This window comes from Bombina bombina, chromosome 6, assembly GCF_027579735.1.
Source record: "Bombina bombina isolate aBomBom1 chromosome 6, aBomBom1.pri, whole genome shotgun sequence".
NCBI lineage: Eukaryota > Metazoa > Chordata > Amphibia > Anura > Bombinatoridae > Bombina > Bombina bombina.
In genome coordinates, this window is record NC_069504.1 from 255960474 (window position 1) to 255977992 (window position 17519).

Genomic DNA, 17519 nt, shown 5'->3' on the forward strand with positions numbered 1-17519 from the left:
TACAGAAGTGGGCGGTTTGTCGTTCAGCCGCGAAATACCCCGTCAAACACAGACGCCGAAGGAAGCACAAGGAATTAACAAACGGTCGAGCTGCCAGCTCCCACTACTCCGAGTTCAGTAAGGTACCTTACTAGTTATTAAACTGTGACTCTCTCATCCTACAGGAACTTTGTTCAATCAGCCATACGTGTTATAAATTCATTCATTTTGGAGCCAATATTTGTTTCATGCTATTAGCACTCAAGGGAGACGTCCCTAGTGTATGTTTGAATATATTTTAACATTTAGTACCAATTGTTTTATTATTGTTTAGTATTAAATATATATATTTTTCATTCTAGTCAGAGGGATTTATTTGTATTATCCGCACCTTAAACACTTTAACTTATTTTATTCTTTTAACCCAGCAGACCGCTATCACTTTTTGAATTTTTGCACACAATATTACATTTGGCCTGTTTCTTATTATCAGTTGAGGCTATTGCCTGACCTAGTGTATCCTACACCACAGCACGGATTAGATCACAGAGTCTTATTATTTGCTTATTAGGTATCGACACTTGGTAGCATATTCTCTATCTTAAGAAAGATATCACTAATTAACATTAGGATTTTGTACATTTCTTATCCACTTACTACACCAGTGCACTTGAGATTTTAAGGTTATTTCACATTCACATTATTTTTATGAATCAATAGTTGCATCAGACCACATAAATTATACCTATATAGTTATTCAATTTCACATTTGGTAGTGTAATCCTAGCTATTTGTTTAGCGCCAGTTATTTTCTTCTAATTTACAAATGTAAACAGGCCAAGAAGCCTGCTGCTGCCTCTAAGACAGCATGAAGGGGTAGCCCCCGATCTGGGACCGGATCTAGTAGGGGGCAGACTCTCTCTTCGCTCAAGCTTGGGCAAGAGATGTTCACGATTCCTGGGCTTTAGAAATTGTGTCCCAAGGATATCTTCTGGACTTCAAAGACTCCCCCCCAAGGGGGAGATTTCACATTTCTCAATTGTCTGCAAACCAGACAAAGAGAGAGGCGTTCTTACGCTGTGTAGAAGACCTACATACCATGGGAGTGATCCGCCCAGTTCCAAGAGCGGAACAAGGGCTAGGTTTTTACTCCAACCTGTTTGTGGTTCCCAAAAAAGAGGGAACTTTCAGACCGATCTTGGATCTAAACAAATTCCTCAGAGTACCATCTTTCAAGATGAAGACTATTCGGACTATTCTTCCTCTGATCCAGGAGGGTCAATATATGACTACCGTAGATTTAAAGGATGCGTATCTACACATCCCTATTCACAGAGATCATCATCAATTCCTCAGATTCGCCTTTCTGGACAGGCATTACCAGTTTGTGGCCCTTCCTTTCGGGTTGGCCATGGCTCCCAGAATTTTCACAAAGGTGCTAGGGTCCCTTTTGGCGGTTCTAAGACCGCGGGGTATAGCAGTGGCGCCTTATCTAGACGACATCTTAATTCAGGCGTCGACTTTCCAGCTAGCCAAGTTTCACACGGACATCGTGTTGGCTTTTCTGAGCTCTCACGGATGGAAGGTGAACATAAAAAAGAGTTCTCTCGTCCCTCTCACAAGAGTTTCCTTCCTAGGGACTCTAATAGACTCGGTAGAAATGAAAATATTTCTGACGGAGGTCAGAAAATCAAAACTTTTAATCACTTGCCGAGCTCTTCATTCCATTCCTCGGCCATCAGTGGCTCAGTGTATGGAGGTAATCGGACTCATGGTAGCGGCAATGGACATAGTTCCTTATGCCCGCCTACACCTCAGACCCTGCAACTATGCATGCTCAAACAGTGTAATGGGGATTATGCAGATTTATCTCCTCAACTGCATCTGGACCAAGAGACCAGAGATTCTCTTCTCTGGTGGTTGTCTCAGGACCACCTGTCTCAGGGAATGTGTTTCCACAGGCCAGAGTGGCTCATAGTAACAACAGATGCCAGCCTGCTAGGCTGGGGTGCAGTCTTGAAATCCCTGAAAGCACAGGGCTTATGGTCTTGGGAGGAATCTCTCCTCCCGATAAACATTCTAGAACTGAGAGCGATATTCAATGCGCTTCAGGCATGGCCTCAGCTAGCTGCGGCCAAATTCATCAGATTTCAGTCGGACAACATCACGACTGTAGCCTATATCAATCATCAAGGAGGATCACTCTTGCCATCTCTCAGCAATCCATATCCCAGGGGTAGAGAACTGGGAGGCGGATTTCCTAAGTCGTCAGACTTTTCATCCGGGGAAGTGGGAGCTCCATCCGGAGGTATTTGCCCAGCTGACTCAGCTATGGGGCACACCAGAATTGGATCTGATGGCGTCCCGACAGAACGCCAAACTTCCTTGTTACGGGTCCAGGTCCCAGGATCCCCAGGCGGTACTGATAGATGCTCTAGCAGTGCCCTGGTCCTTCAATCTGGCTTATGTATTTCCACCATTTCCTCTCCTCCCACGTCTGGTTGCCAGAATCAAGCAGGAGAGAGCTTTGGTGATTCTGATAGCACCTGCGTGGCCACACAGGACTTGGTATGCAGACCTGGTGGACATGTCATCTGTTCCACCATGGACTCTGCCAATGAGGCAGGACCTTCTAATCCAAGGTCCATTCAAGCATCCAAATCTAACTTCTCTGCGTCTGATTGCTTGGAGATTGAACGCCTGATTCTATCAAAGCGTGGTTTCTCTGAGTCGGTCATTGATACCCTGATTCAGGCTAGAAAGCCTGTCACCAGGAAAGATTTGGCGCAGATATCTTTGTTGGTGTGAATCCAAGGGTTACTCATGGAGTAAGATTAGGATTCCTAGAAATTTGTCCTTTCTCCAAGAAGGATTGGAGAAGGTATTATCAGTTAGTTCCTTAAAAGGACAAATATCTGCTTTGTCTATTCTTTTACACAAACGTCTGGCAGATGTCCCAGACGTTCAAGCGTTTAGTCAGGCCTTGGTCAGGATCATACCTGTATTTAAACCTAGAAAAGAAACAAATTCCGCAGCAGTGGTGTAAAGAAGGACTGTGAGAGATTTGCAAGTAAAATTGTATTTAATACATCTCAAAACGTGTATAACATAACAGGCACAGCAAACAAACCCCGCTGACGCGTTTCCCGCTTCACAAGCGGTTCATCAGAGCTGGGGGAAAAGGTGTTACAGACAGCTGTTAAATCACAAGTAGCACAGGTGAGTAGCCAATCGGCATACAGAGTTCTCACCTACGTCTCAACAATCCACAAACAAGATAATTTTCATTATCACTAAAGTTGATACAAATTCATTCTGTATAATCATGTACATACAAAAGATCATTAAAACAAAACACCAATTCTAAAAAGAGTAATAAATCAAAGTACTGAATAGCAGAACCCCTGAGCAAACAAATAGTGCAACTGTCATTACATTTAAAGTAACAGAATCCCGCATTAAAATATTCCCCACAGTATAAAAGTCAAATGCAAGCAAAAATCTTTTAGGGCAAATGCGGGAATGTGTTACAATGTAACAACTATACATAACAGAATAGAACCGTGATCGTATATAAGATATAATAATATATCTACAAATTTAGAAACATATTAATATATTTGATAACACTACTAGGACTAAATATGTAATGTGAAATAAGAATGCTCCATTATTTTAATTTAAAACATCATATTATTCACATTATTGCCACTTCAATACCAACAAAGTCTCTGCCAACAACTTCCACGCCAGTGAGAGTACCAATGACCGACAGTAGTGAACTGGGAGCAAGGCCAGAAAACGGGCAGTTACCAGACGAGCACTCAAAAAAGGAGAAAAATACAACAGTCACTGTGGAGAGAGCAGAAACTACCAAGAGTGTACCCAGGTACCCAAGTCGAAGGACACAATGGAAAAAGAACAACAACAAGAACATCAAATAATTAATCTATCCTCCAAGAACTTGGGGTCACATGAGAGATCTGTGTTATCAAAGGGATTGGGTTTTTCTCCTGCACGAGACTTTAATCTATTTGATACAATACTGGACGTTAATAAGTTCATACGTAAAATAGCTTTGAAAAAGCATTTTTGTGCCAATGTTGAACCACAGGTTGTGGAGGAAGATATGAGAGACACGATTACCATTAGTGATAATTGTAACTTTAAAGAACTATGTGATGTCGTGACACTTTGTGATTTACAGAGTGATGGATCTTGCTCTGGAGTTGTATCGAAACAACAACCAATGTTGAAACCTAAGTCTACCACTTTCTATCCAGTACAGGCACGAAATGATGTGATTGAGTTGTTCCATTCAATTCTAGAACAAGATCTAATAGAACTTTCTATGAAACTAAATAATGATACCAGCAAGAAAACTTTTAAGTACAGCAATCTAAATAAAAAAGAAATATCTGCATTAAACCGATTGAGCACTAATTCTGACCTGGTGATAGTTAATTCTGATAAGGGAGGGTCTATTGTTGTGTTAGATAAAGCTGACTATAATAAAGAAGTTTTTCGTCAGTTAGGGGACACCAAAACATACAAAAAGCTTACCTTAAATCCCACCATTACATTTCAGAAGGAGCTTAAGCATTTATTAGATTTAGGGACAGAAAATGCTGTTCTTACCAACAAGTTAGTGGATTCCATATATGTTGAATACCCAAGGATACCAGTGTTTAAGTATTTACCTAAAATACACAAGTCCTTGGTCAATCCCCCAGGGAGACCAATTATTTCTGCAATTGGCTCTCTGGGAGAAATACTGGGTCAATGGGTTGATGCACAGCTTCAGCCAATAGTTCAATCGTTACCAGGGTTCTTAAGAGATACTAAACACTTACTGAGGTCCATCCAAGATTTTGAATGAAAGGAAGGTTTTGTATTCTCTACTATAGATGCAGTTTCCCTGTATTCATGCATACCGCATGAACAAGGACTAAGTGCAATTAGAAGAATGCTCCTTAGGTACTCTGGATATGATGATAGTCTAATTGAGTTTCTAATAGAAGCTATTTCTTTTCTCCTACATCACAATTATTTCATGTACAATGGTGATTTCTATTTACAACTTAGAGGGACAGCGATGGGGGCAAAATTTGCCCCCTTGTATGCGAATCTATATTTAGCTGATTTTGAAACAAGGAAAATCTTTAACAATGATAACCCTTACAAAGATGAAATCTTGTTATATACCAGATATATCGACGATATTCTGATAGTCTGGGGGGGGTGAGATAAACAATCTAGAGAGATTTGTTGACAATATGAATAGTAATGATAACAACCTCAGTTTCACCTATAATGTCTCCGGTGATAGTATATCCTATTTGGATGTACTCATAGGACATAATGTGAATTCAATTGTCACAGAAGTCTATAGAAAGGAGACCTCTGGGAATACTATCTTGAGAGCTGATTCTCTACATCCCAAACATTTGAAAAAGGGAATCCCCAAAGGCCAATATATCAGGTTAATGCGTAATTGCAGTACATTAGATGGCTATTGGAAACATGCAAATGAGTTAACTGCACGTTTAGTTGATAGAGGTTATAACCTAGAGGAATTAACTAAAATTGCCAATTTAATCTCTGGTTTCAACAGAGGTAATTTACTTAAAGATAAACAGAAACCTAGAAATAGGAGTGTGACCCATGGCAGTATTGGTGTTAATTTTATAACTAAGTTTAGTAACCAATATGATGCCATTTGTAATGTCATTAAGAAAAGGTTACCCCTATTAGAAATGGATGATGATCTCAAGGTACTATCGAGAAATTGTAAATTTATCTCCTACAAATCTGATACTATAGGGGACAAAATTAATAAGAATCTTAGTTCTGGAGCTAATACCAACACTTCGATGATGGTGGGTAAAACAGGTAATTGGTTGTCTAAAAAATGTGGTTTCTACAAATGTGGAGTGAGACCGTGCAAGAGCTGTGATTTTGCTCTTGTAGGAGATACTTTCCATTCAACAAATACTAACACAGTCTATAATATTATAATATAACGTATCAATTGTAGCTCTACATTTGTGGTGTACCTCATTACTTGTTTACATTGCAATGTTCAGTATGTGGGTCTCACCTCTAGGGGCTTAAAGGATAGGATCAGAGAACATCTTTTGTCCCTAGAGGCAGATGTACCAAAAACACCAGTGGTAAAGCATTTTTTCGAACATGTTGACAAATTTAGGTATTTTCGTTTCCAAGGTATTGAACAAGTGAAAATGAATTCCAGAGGTGGTGACAGATATAAGGCTCTAAGTAAGAGAGAGATCTACTGGATCTATACTTTAAAAACCGGATCCCCCTTAGGGATCAATAAAATAAGTGATATTAAACTGTTCATTGATGCCTAAAAATGTAAATACATATTTTATGTTCCATTTATTGGTGTAAGTACAACACTAAATTTTCATTGCTATCTTGAAGACTGGGTAATAATGTGAATAATATGATGTTTTAAATTAAAATAATGGAGCATTCTTATTTCACATTACATATTTAGTCCTAGTAGTGTTATCAAATATATTAATATGTTTCTAAATTTGTAGATATATTATTATATCTTATATACGATCACGGTTCTATTCTGTTATGTATAGTTGTTACATTGTAACACATTCCCGCATTTGCCCTAAAAGATTTTTGCTTGCATTTGACTTTAATACTGTGGGGAATATTTTAATGCGGGCTTCTGTTACTTTAAATGTAATGACAGTTGCACTATTTGTTTGCTCAGGGGTTCCGCTATTCAGTACTTTGATTTATTACTCTTTTTAGAATTGGTGTTTTGTTTTAATGATCTTTTGTATGTACATGATTATACAGAATGAATTTGTATCAACTTTAGTGATAATGAAAATTATCTTGTTTGTGGATTGTTGAGACGTAGGTGAGAACTCTGTATGCCGATTGGCTACTCACCTGTGCTACTTGTGATTTAACAGCTGTCTGTAACACCTTTTCCCCCAGCTCTGATGAACCGCTTGTGAAGCGGGAAACGCGTCAGCGGGGTTTGTTTGCTGTGCCTGTTATGTTATACACGTTTTGAGATGTATTAAATACAATTTTACTTGCAAATCTCTCACAGTCCTTCTTTACACCACTGCTGCGGAATTTGTTTCTTTTCTGTGACTTTTTAAATTAGGGGTTTGGAGAGCCCTAGCAGCAATGCAAGTATATGCCTGCTAAACCGGTATCACGCTGGTACTCAGGAAGGCCCTGGATTGTAACACTCTGTGCATACTGATGTTCGGTGTTTGAATGTGAAAACAGGAATGCCACGATTTCAGCAACTGAATATTACAGGATCATTCTACACTGAGAGGGTGCTATCTGGGTGAGTCCTTACCTTTACGCTATTTGTACTTGGAAATTCTATTATACAGGTGACGTCCGCATGAGTGGGACTCATTGATAGAGTCGGTTTCACCTATATGTACATTACGTATAATACTATTTGTTGTGTATACTGCATCAATGCTGAGAAGTCTTACTGTGTGATCTGTATTTAAACCTGTTGCTCCACCATGGAGCCTAAATTTGGTTCTTAATGTTCTTCAAGGGGTTCCGTTTGAACCTATGCATTCCATAGATATTAAGCTTCTATCTTGGAAAGTTTTGTTTTTAGTAGCTATCTCTTCGGCTCGAAGAGTTTCTGAGTTATCTGCTTTACAGTGTGACTCACCTTACCTAGTTTTCCATGCAGATAAGGTGGTTTTGCGTACCAAACCTGGGTTTCTTCCTAAGGTTGTTTCTAATAGCAATATCAATCAGGAGATTGTTGTTCCTTCTCTGTGTCCTAAGCCTTCATCAAAGAAGGAACGTCTGTTGCACAATCTTGATGTGGTTCATGCTTTAAAGTTCTACTTACAAGCAACTAAAGATTTCCGTCAAACATCTTCATTGTTTGTTGTTTATTCTGGTAGACAGAGAGGTCAAAAGGCTACAGCTATCTCTCTTTCCTTTTGGCTTAAAAGCTTCATCCATTTGGCTTATGAGACTGCTGGTCAGCAGCCTCCTGAAAGAATTACTGTTCATTCTACTAGAGCAGTGGCTTCCACATGGGCTTTTAAAAATGAGGCTTCTGTTGAACAGATTTGTAAGGCGGCGACTTGGTCTTCGCTTCATACTTTTTCCAAATTTTCCAAATTTGATACTTTTGCTTCTTCTGAGGCTATTTTTGGGAGAAATGTTCTACAAGCAGTGGTGGCTTCCATTTAAGGTACTTGTCTTGTCACTCCCTTCATCCGTGTCCTAAAGCTTTGGTATTGGTATCCCATAAGTATGGATGAATCCGTGGACTCGATACATCTTACAAGAGAAAACAGAATTTATGCTTACCTGATAAATTTCTTTCTCTTGTGATGTATTGAGTCCACGGCCCGCCCTGTCTATTTAAGACAGGTAGTATATTTTTATTTAAAAAACTTCAGTCACCACTGCACCCTATAGTTTCTCCTTTTTCTTCCTAGCCTTCAGTCGAATGACTGGGGGGTGGAGCTAAGGGAGGAGCTATATGGACAGCTCTGCCGTGGGTGCTCTCTCTGCCACTTCCTGTAGGGAAGGAGAATATCCCATAAGTATGGATGAATCCGTGGACTCGATACATCACAAGAGAAAGAAATTTATCAGGTAAGCATAAATTCTGTTTTTTAATTTTTTAGAGTACAGATAGCAGGTTTTAATCTGCAAATTGTATGGGCCCAAGTCTCAAAGAAACCATAACACATATTGAAAGTGCTGTGGAACCCTTATACATTATTATACAACTTGCTATAGGTCAGCTAGTAGGTAGTGTAGATAGATAAAAAGCAAGTTGTTGGCATTAGGAATATACAAAACAGATATCAAGATATAAAATCAATCTAGTTAAACTTTGTGGAACTGATGATAACAACATTATATAGATGAAGCTGTGAGAGTATACAGAACATATCTGAAATTTTAAAAAAAAAAAATATAGTGGAGGCAGCAGAGGGGCTATTATAAATAATAAATCTATGGAGAGTACTATAAGGAAGGATTTGGGGACCACTAAAATTCTGCTCTGGTCATTATGAAGCCCTTTGCTACAGACACTGAGTAAGGTTGTAAATATTAGGTGTAAACACCCAAAGGCCAATAGAACACATGAGCTCCCCACCACGGATCTGGAACCTATAATAAGTCGTACCTTTATAACATGGACCATAGGCTGGAAGAAAATTGCAATATCACAGGCACCTCAGCTGAACCAATCATTACCCATCTATTTTTCCCAGTTGGAAATATACTTGATGTGTAGATAAACCCTGCCTAAAGTGTGTTGGATATCTGGGAGCCAACATTCCAGGCCGTGAATAATACACCTATGTATATGTGTACATGGTGGCTCTCTTAGTATGATCTAAACAATGTATAGACCCTCTCCTGCATCTTAAAGTGAGTGTGCTGTCTCGGCCGCTGGCAGCACAGCAAATTGATCAGATCGATAAGTGTAAAAGAGGAAGAGTTATATGAGAGCTGCTGAGATTCTTTGACCTAAGTGCGTTAGCTCCTATCTACCTTGTAACATAATCTACCTGGCAGGTCTGTTGTAAGGGAATTTGAATAGAGAGCAAACTACCCCATATAAAAGTTAGACTAAACACATATGTACAGCCTAAACAAAATATATATGAACACCCTCGTTATTCTGCATTAGGAACTCAAACATAGAGATTCAATCCAATATACAATAAATGTGAATAACCATAAACACAGAAAAAGAAAAAACGATCAAGTCACTCAGTATTGATAAGTATATTTGGGGACCATTATGGTTTATCATTTAAGCTGATGTCGGGTCCGTCCGATAAAGACCCCAGATCCATCCCCTATCTAAAAATACCTTATCCTATGCCAGTCCTGATTGGGGGCCTCCAGCTACAAGGGCATTAAGTGGGTATATAGTATTGAGTAAGTCCCAGCTGTGAAAGTTAAATGCCCTTTTCAGTTTGGAGCATGGGATCCATGAAAACAGTTTCCCGGTCTAGCCTCCGTGATGGGTCGAGTCTCGACTGGTAGCAGTATCCCATAACTCGGCTTAATGGTATACTGATGTTCCCCCACATCTTTCATCTGCTGCGTGTGCGGCGTTATGAAAGGTGGAAGGAGGGCTGAGGGGCAATTGTTCTCTCGGGCAGTGAAAACTACACAATTGTGATTTGGTGTCTTATTAACAGAATAATAAAGATAGTCAGCACAACGTTTTCTTATATAATTGTAATTTGCTTTATTATTGCTATTCCTCATCTCATGGGCAGTCGCGTGTCCAGGAGTCTTCCGATATTGGTTCCTACGAGGGGAGATCTGTGGCGTATTTTGCAGAACTGAAGAAAGCATAGCTATTGGCAAAGCGGGTGTCACGGATCTCTCTCTCTGTGGGAGGGTATGGTTCCCCAGCACATGTTGATCTGCTAGTGTCAATGCGCTTCTTATACTCTCTTGCAGATCGTTGAAGTGCTGAGTTATGAGTGCCTGGATCCTCTGTTCCCACCGTTCTACTGCCTCCATTTCAGCTGACCAACAATGTTCCGTACAAATGAGTGATGAATGTCTAAAACGTGATATTCCCGGATTACCCGGCGAACCAGGGGGGGGGTGGCGATTGTGTAGTAGGCCGCCGCTTCGGCTAGCAAACAATCCGGATCAAAGCCCCAGATAAAGTGAATGTCATAATAGTGGTATCAATCAATATGTTAACGCTTCATAAGGCTGTATCAGTACAATAGTTGGATAGATTAGCAGTATATTTTCAGTTAATTGGTGACTTATCTGTGAGATATCAGGAGCTTCTGTTTTTACAACCAAACATGGCCGTCGCCCGGACACGCCACCTTCTTCTTATGTTTTATTATTTAAGTCAAAATGAACTTTCATGATTCAGATAAAGCATGCAATTTTAAACAACTTTCCATGAAGCAGTCAATGCTGCTTATTCCACGCAAGACTTTTGGATCGCCCAAAATGTAAGTAACCTCTGAGGTGGCGGACAGCAATAATCCCGATTGGCCGCGAATGTGCAGGGGGTGGTATTGCACAAGCATTTCACAAGAAATGCTGGTGCGATGATAAATGCCGAGAGTGTATGCTGTCGGCATTTATCAATGTCTGGCGGACATGATCCGCTACAGCGGATCATGTCCATCTGACAATTGTTAAATCGGCCCCAATGTGCTATTGCAATGTCTTGTTATCATGCGTTTGTTATGCAAATCTACTGTGTTTACTGGTCCTTTAAGTCATGTTCATAGAAATAAAGAAAAAATACATCATCCGAGTGCTTATTAGAGTAACCTGCCATTTATTACATAGCTGTATTGCCCATCCCGGTAGTGAAATGGTTGATTTGCGCAAAAGTACTTAATTTCCCTATATATCTTATTGCATAACCAGTTCCAGAGATCTTAAAAAACAACTATACAGAAAGCAATAATAAAGCAAATTACAATTATATAAGAAAACCTTGTGCTGACTATCTTTATTATTCTGTTAATAAGACACCAAATCACAATTGTGTAGTTTTCACTGCCCGAGAGAACAATTGCAATAAGAATGAAACTGAAAAAAAGCATTTTAATGTAGTTTTTTAGTCTTTGAAAGTTGTTCAGAATACGGTTGCTATGGTAACCACAGTTTATTCACATCACCAGGCACATCTTTTGGAAAGAAATAGTTCAAGCTATAGGCGCTGTGAGACTGGTGAACCATTGCAAAACTCAGAATGTACCCCTATTGCCTTATAAAGCCTTCATTAGCTAAATGAACATTCAGTAATCAGCCGCAAAACATTTGACATTAAGAAGCTTTTTCTATACAAATTATCAAACTCTAATACATGTAGCATACTTGACCTGATACTAAAGTATTATAAAAAAATGAAAAAATGTGATTTTTAGCAATAAATAGCATTGTATATAGTTATACTCCAAGGTCCCTATTCCATCCCATGTGGATTGCACACATTGTATGGCAACTCTAGTGATCCTTTTGTAATCGCATAAGAAGAGACGCCATTTGGAGTAAAACTGTTCAAATTAGAAATTGTTCTAACAGCAAAATCTAGTTGAAGGCAGAACAAATATTCCTTGCAGGGATTTTCACAAACCTACATTAAAAATACAGTAAACACCTTCTAATTAATTAATTAGAATTTTCTGTTAGGTTGCTATAGAACAACATATTGATCAAATCTTAAACATTCTTTTTACTGCAATTATTTTTCAATAGCCAAACTCAACCCGCTATTTGAGCCAATTTGGGCTTTAGTCCACAAACAACAAGACTAGTCACTGTCATAAAGTTAGTATAAAATGCATTGTTTTGCAGTTATTATCAGTTAAAGCCACTTAAGAACATACATGTAACAGGGTTAGCCTTGAAAAGTCAGCAGCATTTCAAGTTCTGAGAATTAGAAATGGCTCAATTTTCACAGCTAAATTACATGAAAGGGGTAAAATAAATAATAAAAATATATGTGTACTGTCTCTTTAAGCAAAACATATGTTGCCCACGTAAAATTAAAATTTAACAGCAAATTAATTCAATAGGCCGTTAATATTTCAATTTTTTTTATGTCATTTTACAATCAATGTTTTTTAAAAATGTAATTGCATTGTGTAGTGATCAATATACAGTGGAAGAGGAAGTTTAAAGTGAGAATATCCTTCAGTGCACTTCTTGTCATATGTTTGTACTGCATGAGCAGATGGCAAGTGTGAGTAGTTTTGTATGAGCTCATATTAACATGCTAGTGGCACAAATAGCAGCACTGCCTGATATTCATACTCTTAACAGGGAAATTGTTATTGTGAAGCAGGTTGTAAATAGTAGCTCGTGCAGATTAGGATGCTCAAAGAAAATACTGGCTCACAGAAAGAAGAGGAAACAATAGTCAGAAAAATAGAGACGCCATTTCTAATGAGATAGGCCAGTTCTAACAAGACAAATAATTTGTAAGTTGATACACCACAATGGATTTGTTATATTGAGTTACTGTTAAAATGTGTATGTGATCTTAAAGGGACAATAAACACTAAATAAATGCTAGATAGAATGATGCATCCAAAGAAAATATTAGTCTGAGAATAACATGTAGATGTTCTTTTTAAGTTTCATTAGCTGTTTAAATATTGACAAAATAAGTGTAAAGTTTTAGTGTCTATAAAACAATGGTAGCTGCCATGTTGACACTTAGGTTACCTTCTCTGCTGTGGCCAATTAGAGACAGTTATAAATAGGTCACTAGAGTGTGCAGCCAATAGCTGTGTTGAATATAACTGTATTCTGCACATCCATTTCTAACAGGAACTATAAAGCTCATCATTTCAGAGTGGAATTACAGGAAAATGGGACAAAATAAATAATGAAAGTATATTGCAGAGTTTTTATATATATATATATATATATATATATATATATATATATATATATATATATATATATATATATATATATATATATATATATATATATATATACATACGAATAATCATTTTATATTACCATCTCAAAGTGTTTAATGTCCCTTTAAGGCTAGCAATATCAGATGGGCTAGTGTGCCTGACATTCTGGGTAATAGTCCAATATGGAAGGAGTAGAGCATTTAGGGTTTGTCCTTTTATTCTCAAGACAACCTGCAGGACTCACTGGTTCATCTGGTCAAATGTCTGCCTACAAGTTTGTCTCAAAATATGTAATGCAATTCCACTAATAGAAAAAAGACATGTATGTGCAACTAGAAGCGACTGCAAGTTTAAGTTCACTGAAAACACTGCAACTTCATTTGTATTTGCCAGACACTCCCTGTTAAATTCCCCTACAAGGTTCTCCATTACAGAAAACTTTATTACTTTCTGTTTGAACCAGCTCGCCAAATCCCAGAAACTTCCAGGTCCAGTCCCCTTTTTGAAAGAATATGAGGGTCAGTGTGTGGATTTCACTTCCTGCTGGAAAGATTTCCAGGCCCACAATGGCAGTACTGACTATGGAGTAGATTTAACAAGGGCCGAATGTCTACAGCATATCATGTTGGACAGACATTGGTAAATCTACCCCAATGCCTTCAATAAAGGGACAGTCTAGTCAAAATTAAACTTTCATGATTCAGATAGGGCATGCAATTTTAAACAACTTTCCAATTTACTTCTATTATCTAATTTGCTTAATTCTTTAGATATCCTTTGTTGAAGAAATAGCAATGCACATGTGTGAGCCAAACACACAATGCAGTAGTGAGAGGGGGATGGCGTCGCTCAGTCCACGTCACACGGCAGAACAAACAATCTCTTCAGAGTCCAGAAAGTGGGTAGTAGGTCCATGTTGGAGCGGTGCCAGCACTAAAAAAGGTTTGAGCACACCAGGATACAATGTAGAGAAGGACAGGCGGCAGTCCAGGGTAAAAATTAAAAATTCTTCCTTTATTCAAAAAAATGTATATAAAAATAACAAAACTCTTGTTGCAAACATATGATGGAGGAGGAGGAGACCTTACATGTTTCGTGCCCTGCGGCACTTAATCATAGGTATAATCTCCCTCACATGTGTGGACTATTTAAACCTTGATCAGCCAATCAGGTATTAGCATGCATGGTTGCTATGTCAACCATACAAACTAAACACAAGTCCACACTGTGCGGCATGAGTACAGATACACTATTAGTGTGAAAAAAAGAAAAGAGAATATTAATATTTTAATATTTTAAAAGAAATGCCAGGGGTTAAAAAAGACAAACACCCTAGACTAATAAATTAGTGCTCATTATAGCACTAAAAAAATAGAATATCAGATATTGTAGAGACCTGTAATAGCTTCATATAATGTATATCTTTATCATTTATGCTAAATCATATTCGTGTAAATATTTGAATATATGAAAGGTTTGTCCCTACGAACTTCATTCAGAAATCTGTATAAAACATTGATGTCACATTTAATCATTGCACTCAATGTCAAAGTCAACCCTCATAAAACATATATACAAATATTTAAATGATAAATAGATATGAATTACAGTGTTCGGCAAGGAGCAGGAGAACAACAACAGAAGCAATTAAAGGCACCGTCAAAAAATATAAGGAAATATAGGAATAAAGAAATAATGAAATATTAAAATATTAATGAATCATTCAGCATGTGTTAAACCTGTTGGATGTGGACTATACAGGAATAGTACAAAATTGTCCAAAAAATGAAAAATAATAAACATCCATATAAACATAAGCATAAATTTATCCACATATTTATACACATGCATGCTGATATATAACAGATCAAAACCTATTACTCATTTCATATATATTACCCTATAAAGTAACTAATATCCCACTCCTTATTCAAGCCCTTTGGTTGTCTAGTATCCAGTTTCCAAATCCAGTACAGCTCTTTTCTGGTAAGAATATTAAACCTATTGCCACCCCTTATTGGTCTTCTGGCTATATCTATAACTTTCACTAGAATTCTCGGCTCGTTGCTAAAATGAACTACATTAAAATGCTGAGCTACACTTGAGTCCTTACCGTAATTTTTAATGTCCCTCTTATGTTCCCCTATTCTCGAACGTAGGATACTGGAAGTCTGTCCCACATACTGTTGATGACAGAGTTCACACTCTAGAAGGTAGACCACAAAACTCGTGCCAAAATTTGCATAATGTTCAATTTTAAATTTCTCACCAGTAACACTGCTTTGAAACAAATTTTCTGATTGTATGACTTCGCAGGTAACACAGTTTCTGGAGAGACATCTAAAAGTACCGTTTCTGGACAGCCAATTACTGGCTCCCATATTATCTTTACTGGTAATCAAACTGGGTGAAAGAATTGTGGCTAAAGTGGGGGCTTTTTTTGGAACAAATTTGATGTTATCAACAACTTTAAGCAAAAGATCATCCCCTTTTAAAATGGGCAAATTCCTTCTGATGATATTACACAATTGCTGGTACTGCAGCGAGAACTCTGTTGAAAAAACTACCGTATCATCATTGAATTTACTTCATTTGATGGTATCCCTAGGAAAAGCTAATTTGTTTAAATATGTGTCATTAACTTCCTTTGCTGTTTGCTTTAGCTTCTCAACATCATAACCCCTGGATGCCAACCTCTCAATTAAATTCACTGCTTGGGTCTCAAAAAGATCATCTGAATTGGTATTGCGTCTTAGTCGTAGGAATTGACTTTTAGGTATCGATTTTATCAAGTGTTGTGGATGGCAAGACTTAGCATGTAAAATGGTATTACCTGATGAAGACTTCCTATAAGTGTCAGTGACCACTCTATGTTCTTCTACTGATCCCACAAGTGTGAGGTCCAGGAAGTTAATTCTATCCTTATGTACTTCTCCTATGAATCTTAAACCAAGATCATTATTGTTAACATAACTCAGGAAGTCTTCGAATGCAAAATCGTCTTTAACAACAAAAATCAAATCGTCTATAAATCTCATAAACAAGATTATGCTATCTGCAAATGGATTTCTTACAGCATCATAGAGGGCGTTGAGTTCCCACCATCCCACAAACAATTTCGCAAAGGAGGGGGCAAATTTAGCCCCAATTGCTGCTCCACAAACTTGTAAATAATATTCTCCATCAAACATGAAGAAATTGTGGGATAGCAGGAACTCAACAACCTCACAAAAAAATAATTTAAACTCACATGAGTAATTAGTATTGGTATCCATAAAGAAAGACACAGCCCGTATACCCAGTTCGTGCGGTATACTGGAGTACAAAGACACAGCATCAATCACCACCCACCTAAGGTCCTCCTCCCATTGTACATTTCTGAGGATATTTAAAAGATGACCTGAATCTCTCAGATAACTACTTAACCCTTGAACAATGGGTTGTAATATTGAATCCACCCATTCAGAAAGCGGTTCAAATAATGAGTCAATCCCAGAAATAATGGGACGCCCAGGTGGATTCAGGGGGTCCTTGTGGACCTTAGGTAGGTGGTGAAAGATCAGCGTCTTAGGATACTGTGGAATAAGTGATGCCGCAACCTCCATTGTCATGAAACCCAAGGCCACTGCCTCATCCAATAACTTGATCAACTTCTTTTTGAAATCCTGTTCAGGACTAACAGACAGTTTTCTATATGTTATTTCATCATTAAATTGTTTCCTCGCCTCAGCAATATAGCCTCTATGATGCTGTAAGAAATCCATTTGCAGATAGCATAATCTTGTTTATGAGATTTATAGACGATTTGATTTTTGTTGTTAAAGACGATTTTGCATTCGAAGACTTCCTGAGTTATGTTAACAATAATGATCTTGGTTTAAGATTCACAGGAGAAGTACATAAGGATAGAATTAACTTCCTGGACCTCACACTTGTGGGATCAGTAGAAGAACATAGAGTGGTCACTGACACTTATAGGAAGTCTTCATCAGGTAATACCATTTTACATGCTAAGTCTTGCCATCCACAACACTTGATAAAATCGATACCTAAAAGTCAATTCCTACGACTAAGACGCAATACCAATTCAGATGA

At 38.0% G+C, this 17519-nt stretch overlaps 1 protein-coding gene across 1 annotated transcript in view; it reads left to right on the plus strand.

Moving 5' to 3' along the window:
* Window positions 1-17519, plus strand: part of PTPRR (protein tyrosine phosphatase receptor type R) — a 524127-nt gene that overhangs the window by 388602 nt on the left and 118006 nt on the right. The gene's annotated exons all lie outside the window — the stretch shown is intronic.